The following is an 11,633-nucleotide window of genomic DNA, read 5'->3' on the forward strand; positions in this document are numbered from 1 at the left end:
GCCGTAGATCTTTAATGGAGATTAATTATTTGACTATTATAGATTGTAAATGATAATTTGACAAGCCAACTTCATTGTACCTCTGTGATATGCATGTGTACTCAATTAATTTAGTCATCTACAAATTATCTTTACATTATAATTTATTATTTTTTAATAAAGAAAATATAAGAATTTTTTAAATAGTAAGTTCAATGGTATTCTCAAGTGTTATCCCATATTAGAGGAGAGGATATCAAATTCCTTTTATTTTAAATTAATTGGTTGCTTCTGAAAAAAACTATTGATTAATCGTATATGCATTCACACACACACATATACATATATATATATATATATATATATATATATATCAAAATCCATTTTAAATAAATTAAAATAAATTTACAAATGTGATGATCTTTCTAGGTATTTTAGAATTATAAACATGTAGTAGTATATCGAAAGCAGTAAATCATATAGTAGTAAACATGTAGGTTACCGTCCAACGGTTATCATCCTAATTGCATCATATGCTCTATTACATAGTTCTCAAAAGCATTCTAAACCTAAAAATTACTTAATACAAACACATGCATCAGAGAATCGTATTCTTGATTCTAACTAATCAAGAATCACATTCTCGATTTCATTTTAAATTTAAATATTTTATCATTTTTTTTATAGATTATTACCCAAATAAAATACATTTTCAAGATAAGATGTTTTAACAGTTTTTTAAATGAATACTCTATGAATATTACTATGAAAATCAATTTGTTAAACAAATTGATTTTTCGGTTATACTTACCTAAATTCATTTATTTTTATTTCACAATATTAAAATATTAAAGAAAATATATGAAATAAATTATTCTACAATTCGATGCATGAATTTTGAATTTAAATCATAATAAATTTGAAATTAATTATCAAAATTGAAATAAAAATAATTTTATTGAAAATTATATGTTTTCTACCTTTACATCTGGGTTTTACGCGTCCCTACGATATTAAAATAATTTTTTTAACTAATTCTTTTACGATTCGACAAAATAATCTGGTGACTAAGTAGATCTCGACATCGTAGATATTTTATTATTTAGTATCAGATCTGAATTTATGTTTAAAACACATTTAAATCTCAATCAAAGATAATATATATAAACCTACTATCAAAATTTACTCATCTTTGTTTCTATTTCTTTTCTCGTTGGTACGAATGAATATCAACTTATATTATAATATATAATAATAAAATATATAAAAGGAATACACCTGTGTATCTAATCTGGTAACATATTTATAACTTATAATATATTATATAATATAATAATAATTTTATTTATATTAATTACACCTCACCCCTTTAACTCTTTAATAGTTTCAAATCAATCCCTCTTATATAAATAATTATACTTAAATCCAATTTTTATAAAAATAATTTATTTTAATATTTTAATAATAATTAAATATTGTTTTCTCCGCTATATTCGTTACATTAGACCACCTCAAACTGTTTATCTTGAATTTTTAAAATTCCTTATCGATTTTTCTTTATTGATCAAAATACCCCTTATGTCCTAAGTTTTTCTTATCAGATTAATGTTTTCGTAACTTATTCTATTAAATTCACATTTAAGCATATTGACAATCTAAATTATGTTTTTCAATTTTTTTGAACTCAATGGTAACATTCATTTGACCAAAATAATTTCATATAAAATTTTAAGTTTTATCTACTTTGATTAAATGTTCTAATTCTTCAATCATAATCATGATAACGTTTTTCAAATTGTACATTTCAGTTATCAAATTCTCATTTTAGCAAATACTTATTTTAGATCGACAATATAACAATTTATTTTTAATATATTTTTCTAAAATTAAATAGAAAAGTAGGTCAACATAATTAATTTAATTTCTCGATATATGCAATAAATTTCATGGCTCTAGATGCAGTTGAAAGACCATTTAGAAAGAAAAAGTTTACTAAATGTCCTGCCTAGCAACCGTTGAAACTTAGGGACTATTTAGAAAAAAGTCCCTCTGCGAGGGTCCTTTAAGTAATTTTCCCTTCAAATTATAAACTGGAACTTACAATCATACAACCCTAATAATTACTTAATTTTTGAAAATCATAACATTGTGATTTTGTCATGCTATTTATAAAATTATTTTATTTATTATTTTAAATTACAAAAAGATCTTACAATATATAAATGATAAAATGTGATAATTTTAATAATTTTTTAAAAATAAAAAATATATTCTATTGAATTTTTACTTTAAATTTGCAGCTTCAGTGGCCAACATTTTTCAACACCTTTGTATCAAGTCCAATTATTATTATTATTAATTTTTTTTAATATGAATTTTTTGCCATGAGATATAGAGGGCTGTTGTGTTTTACTGTCATCAATAAAAAAAATACTTTCCTTACTACCTTAGTTTTGAGGAATTAAAGTTTTCTAACTGCATCATCTTGTGGTGTGGCATCCGCTTTCTTTTTATGAGGGCTAAAATCACTTATTTTTCCTTACTACCTTAGTTTTAAGGAATTAAAGTTTTCTAACTGCATCATCTTGTGGTGTGCATCCGCTTTCTTTTTATGAGGGCTAAAATCACTTATTTTTCCTTACTACCTTAGTTTTAAGGAATTAAAGTTTTCTAACTGCATCATCTTGTGGTGTGGCATCCGCTTTCTTTTTATGAGGGCTAAGTAATTTGTTAAGTGTTAATCAATTGCAAGAAACAGATTATGTTATAACTATTCAAAAGGGAGCTTGTGAAATATATGATCCTTCAAGAGGAGCAATCACAATTGTTCAGATGAGTCCAAATAGATTGTTTCCATTGCAGATAAAAAAATGTCCAAACTTGCTTAATGGCTAAGGTGGATGATCCATCATGGCTTTGGCAATTTCACTATGGCCACTTGAATTTTTGTGGATTAACAACTTTTCAATAAAAGAATATAGTGACATGTCTTCCTCAAAGTGCTACTCATTCTCAAGTTTGTGAAGAATGTGTTGTTAGCAAACATCACAGTTAATTCCCTCAAGGAAAGTCATGGAGAGCAAAGAATGTCTTGGAACTGATTCATTCCAACATTTGTGGGCCAATAAATCCATCTTCTAATGGAAGTAAAAGATACTTAATTACTTTCATTAATAATTATAGTCGAAAAACGTGGGTTTATTTTTGCAGGAGAAATCTGAAGCTTTTAGTGTATTTAAAAGCTTTAAGGTGCAGGTTGAAAAAGAAACAGGGGAGACATTAAAACTCTCCGTACTGATCGTGGTGAAGAATACTATTGAAAAAAATTTGAAGCTTTTTGCGATAAGGAAGGTATTTGAAGGAAACTTAAAGTAGCCTACACACCTCAGCAAAATTGTGTATCGGAAAGGAAAAATAAGATCATCCTCAACATGGTGAGAAGCTTGCTGGCAATAGGGAACACTCCAAAAAGCATTTGGCCTGAAACAGTAAATTGGAGCATTCATGTGTTGATATTATGACTAAACCACTTAAGCATGTTATGTTTGAGAAGCTTCAAAAAATGCTTAGAGTTTACTCTTCAAAAGATGTTGTTTAAGGAAGGTATTACAAAATTGTTGAAGTTCATTTATCTCTAAACTGATTTCTGCAAATATCAATTTAAGGGAGGATGTTGAGAATTAATATAATATTATATATTTTATTTATTATGTTTGAACAAGTGGTTAATGCCTTTGTTTAGTGGTTAAAGACGTGTCTGATTTATATGAAGTAATGTTAGTGGTTGACGCTTTTATTTACTGGTTAAAGATGTGGCTTATTGTTGCTGGTTTATAAGAAGTAATGTTAGTGTTGAATGCTTTTGTTTACTGGTTAAAGACGAGTCTTTATTATAGGAAATAAAGCTAATGGTTAATGTAGTAGTTTATTTGACGGTTATTTCCTTTTTAATGTGATACCTATTTATAGGTTGTTTTTATTCAATAACAGTAACAACTAGCAAGAGTTTCAAATTTATTTATTAGACTTTTATGTCCTCTATTTTGTAACATTCTTAGCAAGAGATAGTGCAAGCGGAAACATGGCTCACCATGTAATGCATCGATTCTCTAAGTTGGAAAACGAGTTTCAAAAGTTAAAGGTGATTAGACTCCTAGCAATCCAACCGTTCTTTGGAAGAGAAGAGAGGACTGAGTCAGAGATCAAACTTCAAGGAGCACCTTTGATTAATATGGAGCGAACGGACTGGCATTGGAAAATGTTCCTGCCTATTGGATCAGATCGAAATCACGAAGCGGTTAATGTTTTCGGTCTGAATTCGATTGATATTTCTGAATTGAAGAGTTTTCCTTCGACGCAATTTTTTGTTGGAGGGTTCGATCCTTTGTAGGATTGGCAGAGACGATATTACAGGGGATTAAAGAGAAGTGGTAAATAAGTACGTTTGGTTGAGTACCCAAACACAATCCACACTTTTTATATTTTTCCTGTTTTGCCTGAATCTTCTCTACTTTTTGGGGAATTAAAGGTTTTCATTGGTAAGCAAATTCAAAAGTTTTTAGTTCGATGCTCTGTTTTCTCATCAAATTAGAGGTGGAAAAGTGACACGTTGGTGAACAATATGAATAGCTGATGGCAAAAAATTCAGCAGATTTGAATTTTATGATTGAATAAATAATATTTTCTGAACAATTTTTATTTATTTATTTTAATATTTGTGTTTGATTACACTTTAAAAAAAAGTTTTGAAGTGTGGTTTTAGTTGGTGATAGGACTGCGACCTGGGCGGGCTGGCCAAAACTCAACCCTTGCTTGATTGATGGATGAGCTTGGACCTAGTTATGTAGAAGATGAGTTGAGCCTGGGTTATACCTCAACCCGACCTTAATCGGGTTGAGTTGGTTGAGAGTTTGTGCAACCCAACCCATTGTTATATTTTAATATATAAATATTTTTATATTAATCATAAATTTTTTATTCCATTTATTATTATGGTTTCTCGGTAATTTGATATTATTAATGTGGGGTTGTGTTTAATTTTATTGGCACAGAAAAGAACTCTAAGGGCCTTCCAATTTTTAAGGGGATCTTTAAAACTCCAAAATTTGTTATGGGTACTTCATGTTAAAGGACATCCTTCTCATCTCCAACAATTTCGACAACTCAGGAGAGGAGGATAAAAAGAAAATTAGAGATAGATCGGAAATGGGGGAGAAGAAAAATAGAGATAGGAGAAAAGATCAAAAGAGAAAGAAGAGAAGAAAAATGGAGAAAAGGAGAAAGGGAGAGAGATCAGAATAAGAGAAGGAGGAGAAGAAGAAAAATAAAGAAAGGGAGAGAGGTCAGAGGAGGAGAAGAATAAGAAAAATAAAGAAAGAGAGAAAGATCAGCGGAGGAAGAGAAGAAGAAGAAAACAAACAGAAAGGGAGATAGATATATCAGAGGAGGAAGTAGAGGAGAAGAGGAAGAAGAAAAAAAGAAAAACAAAAGGGATAGAGAGATCAGAGGAGGATGAGGATGAGAAGAAGAAGAAGAAGAAAGACAAAGAGAGAGAAGGTCCTGACATGTTCAATCACTGGAGAAGACAAAGAGGAGTTGAAAAAATAATATTTTTATTGAAAATTTTGAATTCTACAATATTAAAATATTAGATAAAAGACATGAAATAAATTATTCTACAATTCAATGCTTGAATTTTGAATTTAAATCATAATATATTTGAAATTAAATATCAAACTTGAAATAAAATGGATTTTATTAAAAATTTTACTACGAATTTAAAATTATAAGTTTTCTACCTTAGCAGTTGGGTTTTACGCGTCCCTACGATATTAAAATAATTTTTCTAACTAATTCTCTCAGTAATTCGATAAAATATTTGATGATTAAGTAGATCTCGACGTCGTAGATATTTTGTTATTTAATGTCAAATCTTAATTCACATTTGAAACACGTTTAAATCTCGATCGAAGATAATATGCACGAACCCATTATCAAAATCTACTTGTCTTTGTTTCTATTTCTTTTCTCACATGTACAAATGAACAACAACTTATATTATAATATATAATAATATATTATATTATATTATAATATATATAAAAGGAATATACCTAGGTATCTAATCTGGTAAACACATTTATAACTTATAATATATTATAATATAATAATAATTTTATTTATATTAATTACACTTCTTAACTCTTTAATAATTTCAAATCAATTCCTATTATATAAATAATTACACTTAAACCCAATTTTTATAAAAAATTATTTATTTTAATATTTTAATAATAATTAAATAAAATTTTTAACATATTTTTATTTTCTTATGTTCATTATATTAGACCAATTCGAACTGTGTATCTGAGATTTTTGAAATTCCTTACCGATTGTTTTCTATTAACTAAAATAGCTCTTACGTCATAAGTTTCCCTTATAAAATTAATATTTTCATAATTTATTTTATTAAATTGCTATTTAAGTATGTTGACATTTTAAACTATGTTTTTCGAGGCTTTTGAACTCAAAGGTAACGTTTATTTGACAAAAAAGGTTTCTTGAATTATATATTTCATTTATCAAATTCTCGTCCTAACATTTATTTTAGATTGACAATATCACAATTTATTTTTAATAAATATTTTTTAAAACTAAATATGAAAGTAGGTAAACATAATTGATTTAATTTCTTGATATATGTAATAAATTTCATGACATTAGATGTAATCGAAGGACCATTTAAATTTTTTATTTTTTTACTAAATGTCATGACAAGCAACCATTGAAACTTATAGACTATTTAGAAAGAAGTCCCTCCGCAAGAGTCCCTTAAGTAATTTTCCCTTTAAATTATAAACTAGAACTTACAATCGTGCAACCCTAATAACGACTTAGTTTTTTAAAATCATAAAATTATGAATTTATCATGCTATTTATAAAATTATTTTACTTATAATTTTAAATTATAAAAAGATCTTTACAATATATAAATGATAAAATGTGATAAGTTTGTACCTATAGTATGAAATATAAAAACATAAATTTTCAGTTTGAACACCTGCTTATAGCATCCAAAAACATGATTTGATGCCACAAAGTTGTTGATAATAAAATTTTAAGAACTTTTTAAAAAATATATATATTTCTATTGAATTTAATTTTAAATTTGCAACTTCAGTGGCCAACAATTTTCAATACCTTCGTATCAAGTCTAATTATTATTATTATTATTAATTTATTTTAATATGAATTTTTTCCATGAGATATAGAGGGCTGTTGTGTTGGATTGTCAATAGAAAAATACTTTCCTCACTAACTTATTTTTAAGGAATTAAAGTTTCCTAGCTGCATCACGTTGGTAGAGTGCCCTCATAAAAGTTATTATTATTTTAAATTTGGCCCTCACATAGAGGTTGGTGGCATGTCAATATAACTTCTTGGATTGGAAATCCAATATCCATACATGATTGTAGTGGATCAAATTCTAAGATGGTTAAAAAAAAAAAAAAAAAAAAAATCTGTAAATGGTCCCAACGACAAATCTGACTAAATTATTTAGACTAGCGTGACTTAATGGAATTGAATTTGGTGGGAGCATAAAACAGTTGTGTTTCACTTTCATTCCATTTGATGCTTCCCTCAAACCTCGTTTGAGTTTAGATTATGTTTTACAAATAAAGTGTTTACTTCCCCTAACTGCAACCGTGTGAGTGAGAGTGAGTGTGAGTGTGAGAGAGAGATGTCTAAAAGCCATAAACCTTCTCCTGTTATCCCATGGACGCTCAGGATCCTCTTCTCATTCATGTCTGCCTTTTATGACTTCGTACGTCGACCTAATGGTACCGTCTACCGCCGTCTTTCTAACTACTTCGATATCACTACCAATCTCCCTACCCAACCAGTTAACGGTCTCAAAATATCCGATATAACCGTTGACTCGATCCGGAACCTCTGGTTTCGCCTCTACGTTCCAACAAATACCTCCGCAGACACCACTCTACCTGTAATCGTCTTCTTCCACGGTGGAGGATTCAGCTTTTACTCTGCCAAGTCATTGGTCTACGACGTCATCTGCCGTCGTTTCGCTCGGGTAACACCTGCGGTAGTTGTTTCCGTCAACTACCGTCTTTCACCGGAGAATCGCTTCCCAGCACAGTACGACGATGGATTCAATACACTGAAATTCCTTGACGAGTTTGAAGATTTTCCGGCTAATGCCAATCTGAAACATTGTTTCTTAGCCGGAGACAGTGCAGGCGGAAATCTAGCTCATCATGTAGCACGACGAGTCATTGAGTCAGAAACCGAGTTTCGAGAGGTGAAGGTGATTGGAATTATAGCGATCCAACCGTTCTTCGGTGGAGAAGAGAGGACCGAGTCAGAAATCCGACTCAAAGGAGCTCCGTTTATTAATACGAAGGGTACCGACTGGCACTGGAAAGCGTTTTTGCCTGATGGATTGGATCGAAACCACGAAGCGGTTAATGTTTTTGGTCCGAAATCGGTGGATATTTCTGGACTGAAGAATTTTCCTTCGACGCTTGTGTTTGTTGGAGGGTTCGATCCGTTGCAGGATTGGCAGAGACGATATTACGAGGGATTAAAGAGAAGCGGTAAAGAAGCGCTTCTGGTTGAGTACCCAAACGCGATTCACGCTTTTTATGTTTTTTCTCAATTTCCTGAATCAAAATTGCTTCCTTTGGAAGTGAAGGATTTCATTTGTAAACAAATCCAGAAGTCGTGAAGTAGGTGAATAATATATGAGTTTTAGGTGATCACTTTGTTCTTGTATAAATTATTATTGTATAAGATATGATATTTTTGGAGTCGAAGATGACGAGACTTTTAATTTGATAGAAAATGTTTGGATTTTCTACAAGAGATTTAAGTGACGTTCATAGATCTGTACACCTCGAGATGCATTTTTTTATAAGGAAGTAATTTGTGTATCATTCAGATTTATGTTACCTGAACTTGTCAGGTCATGGAGTCATTTGAGTATGTCACCTGACAAGTCTTATTATCACGACACGAAGAAGAAGATAAATAGGATATTCTGACAAACTCCCCCCATCCCAGACCAATGCAAGAATCGTAGATCTCTACATGTTTTGATCTATGATTTTGAAAATAGGCAACCATTGACCTCTCAAATTTAAAAATTAAATATAATTATTATTTTTTTAAAATTTTTTAAGAAAATTATTAAAAATTTGTGTTTCAGGTCCGATCTTGTTTTCGGAAGCCCTATGGAGGTGTTGCCATGGAATTTTTCCATTATTTAGAAAAGTGTTTAAAAATATATATATATTGATTTTTTTTCCAGTACAAATCATTTTCAAGCTCTTCAACTTGTGATAAATTATATTTACTTCAATCCCTTATAAAAAAATCCTTGATTTTTTTTTCATCCAATATTCTATTTCAAAAATCTCAACTTATTCATGAGTTTTGAAGGTTGAAGATGTAGATAGAATCTTTTTTTTTTTTTTTGTCGACAAGTAGATAGAGCTTTAATCTTGAAGATGGCAAATTTATATTTTGATAGTAAAGTAGATAAAATATTAAGGTTGAAGAGTATGATTAAATTTTTTTTTAATTATTGAAGCTTAAGCTGAAGAGAACAATTTTTTTGCTCACAAAAATCTATGATCCACCAATCACATTTACCCTCTTGTATTAAATGACATCCTTAATTTACAAAATTATGCTTGCTAATTACAATACTACCCTTGCTTTCTTGAGGTGAGACACACGAAAGAGTTTGTGAACAAAAAAATTACTCAAGTTGAAGATGCTTGATTTTGGAATGAAGTAAAAAATACTTGCTTAATGTTTCACTCTTTGGTCAAATCAATTTTACCCATTAATTAAACTAGTTTGAACCCACTCAATCAACCATTCGAGTAATGTTCTGTCCGACTTTTAAAACATTGTTTCAAACTTGGGATTTTTTATGGAAAATTCTTAGGATTTCTCCAAGAGATAAAGCTGAGGTTTGGAATGATGGATGAAATATGAGGTTAAATAAAATAAATTAATTTATTACTGAGGTTGAGGAACTTGAAGATAACTTGTTTTAGGGGGGAAATAAGGTTTTGATTATAGGTAGAAAAATAGGGTGAATTTAGATTTTTAATATTTTTTGTTAAGGGTGTTGCTCCAAGCCTCCACTCTCAAACCGCACTTTGGCACTTTGGAAGATGGATCCTTCACTGATCCCAATATATGAGAAGAAAACGATGAAATCTGATTTTCATGAATAATCTCATTACTTCCACCATATTAAGGTTATTTTTTTCTTGAATATATATTGATAATATAAGTCTTAAAAACAAATATCACAATGAAATATGTGTATTGCAATTAGAAGACCAAAAAATTTTATAACAAAATTAATATGAAGCCTGCACAAAAAAAAAAAAGCTTCAATGTTAAAGCATAATCGAATATTTAATTGTTGATAAATGATAATATTGATTAATAATTATTTTATTATAATAAATTGGAGGTTCTTATTAGCATACTAACACTAGTGATGCTAGTGAAGTCATATCAATAAAGTGAAAAAATGCAACCAAATTATGACTATTAGATGAGTCTAATAAAAAAATTTCACTGTCCAATTTATTAATTAAAGTGTGTTTACCCTCTTAAATTACCAATTCTAATGAGATCTAAAAGAGAGAATAGTTGTGTAAGAGATAATAAGTGGTGGTGAAATAATTAAATCAAATGAATATATTAGGGTTGGGATCGGGAGACAACCTTATTTTGGAAACATTATTTGACAACCATTGTTTCATTTGGGCTAGAAGTTCTAGAATAAACTTATTTTTTTATAAGAATGACCTCCTCACCATATAAATCATCTTTACATCATTAACAACAAAAATAAAATAAAACTATTCCGTTCTAAAATTTCTAATCCCATCAAAATTAGTTTATAAGTTAAGATCAAAATTGGCGGTCGCACTTGATTCTTCAACTAACCAACCACTTTTAATAGGGTTAAAAGTTTTAGAATGGGTTGATTTTTTGTGAAGATAATATTCTTACATCGTTTTCACAAAAAATCAGTCCATTTTGAAACTTTTTAAGTCATATAGGATAAATGATAATTAAAAAAATAATGTTGAAATGGCCTTAAGATTGTACCTCACATCGTACTTTCCTAACGTGGAAGTGTGTAGAAATCATAAATGATTTTCATCGAGATACGATTGAAAAACATCTATGGTTCCAACATACCCTCACATCAAGAAAGTGTGATATGAGGTACAATTTTGAGGTCACTCCAACACAACTCCTAAAAAATATCTCAAAGTGTGGAATATAATTGAAACATTATGAGCTGTGCTTGAATGACATTGAAATTGACGTTTTCACACATTACTGACCTTTCCAAAATCATAAATGCTTTTCACTTGTATCTCGATGAAAAAAATCTATGATTCCGTTCATACATCGATTCAACAATGTCTAAATCGATGTCAATTTCAGTCACTAGGAGCATTTTCCGTTTTTTTAACTTTAACGTCCCCACTTTCTGCCACTTGTTGATAGCTACGGATGGGACCTATTAGTGGGTCCTCTATATGAAGATAATTGAATGCAATTAATGAGGTGGGAACCATAAGCCTCCTCCAAAA

The 11,633-nt window shown here is 29.6% G+C and overlaps 1 pseudogene; it reads left to right on the plus strand.

Moving 5' to 3' along the window:
- The first annotated feature begins 7,644 nt into the window (after window positions 1-7,644).
- On the plus strand, window positions 7,645-8,813 carry LOC147406545 (putative carboxylesterase 18 pseudogene; annotated as a pseudogene).
- The last annotated feature ends 2,820 nt before the right edge of the window (window positions 8,814-11,633 follow it).

Source organism: Akebia trifoliata, chromosome 3 (genome assembly GCF_017979445.1).
Source record: "Akebia trifoliata isolate Shusen 1 chromosome 3, ASM1797944v1, whole genome shotgun sequence".
Lineage (NCBI taxonomy): Eukaryota > Viridiplantae > Streptophyta > Magnoliopsida > Ranunculales > Lardizabalaceae > Akebia > Akebia trifoliata.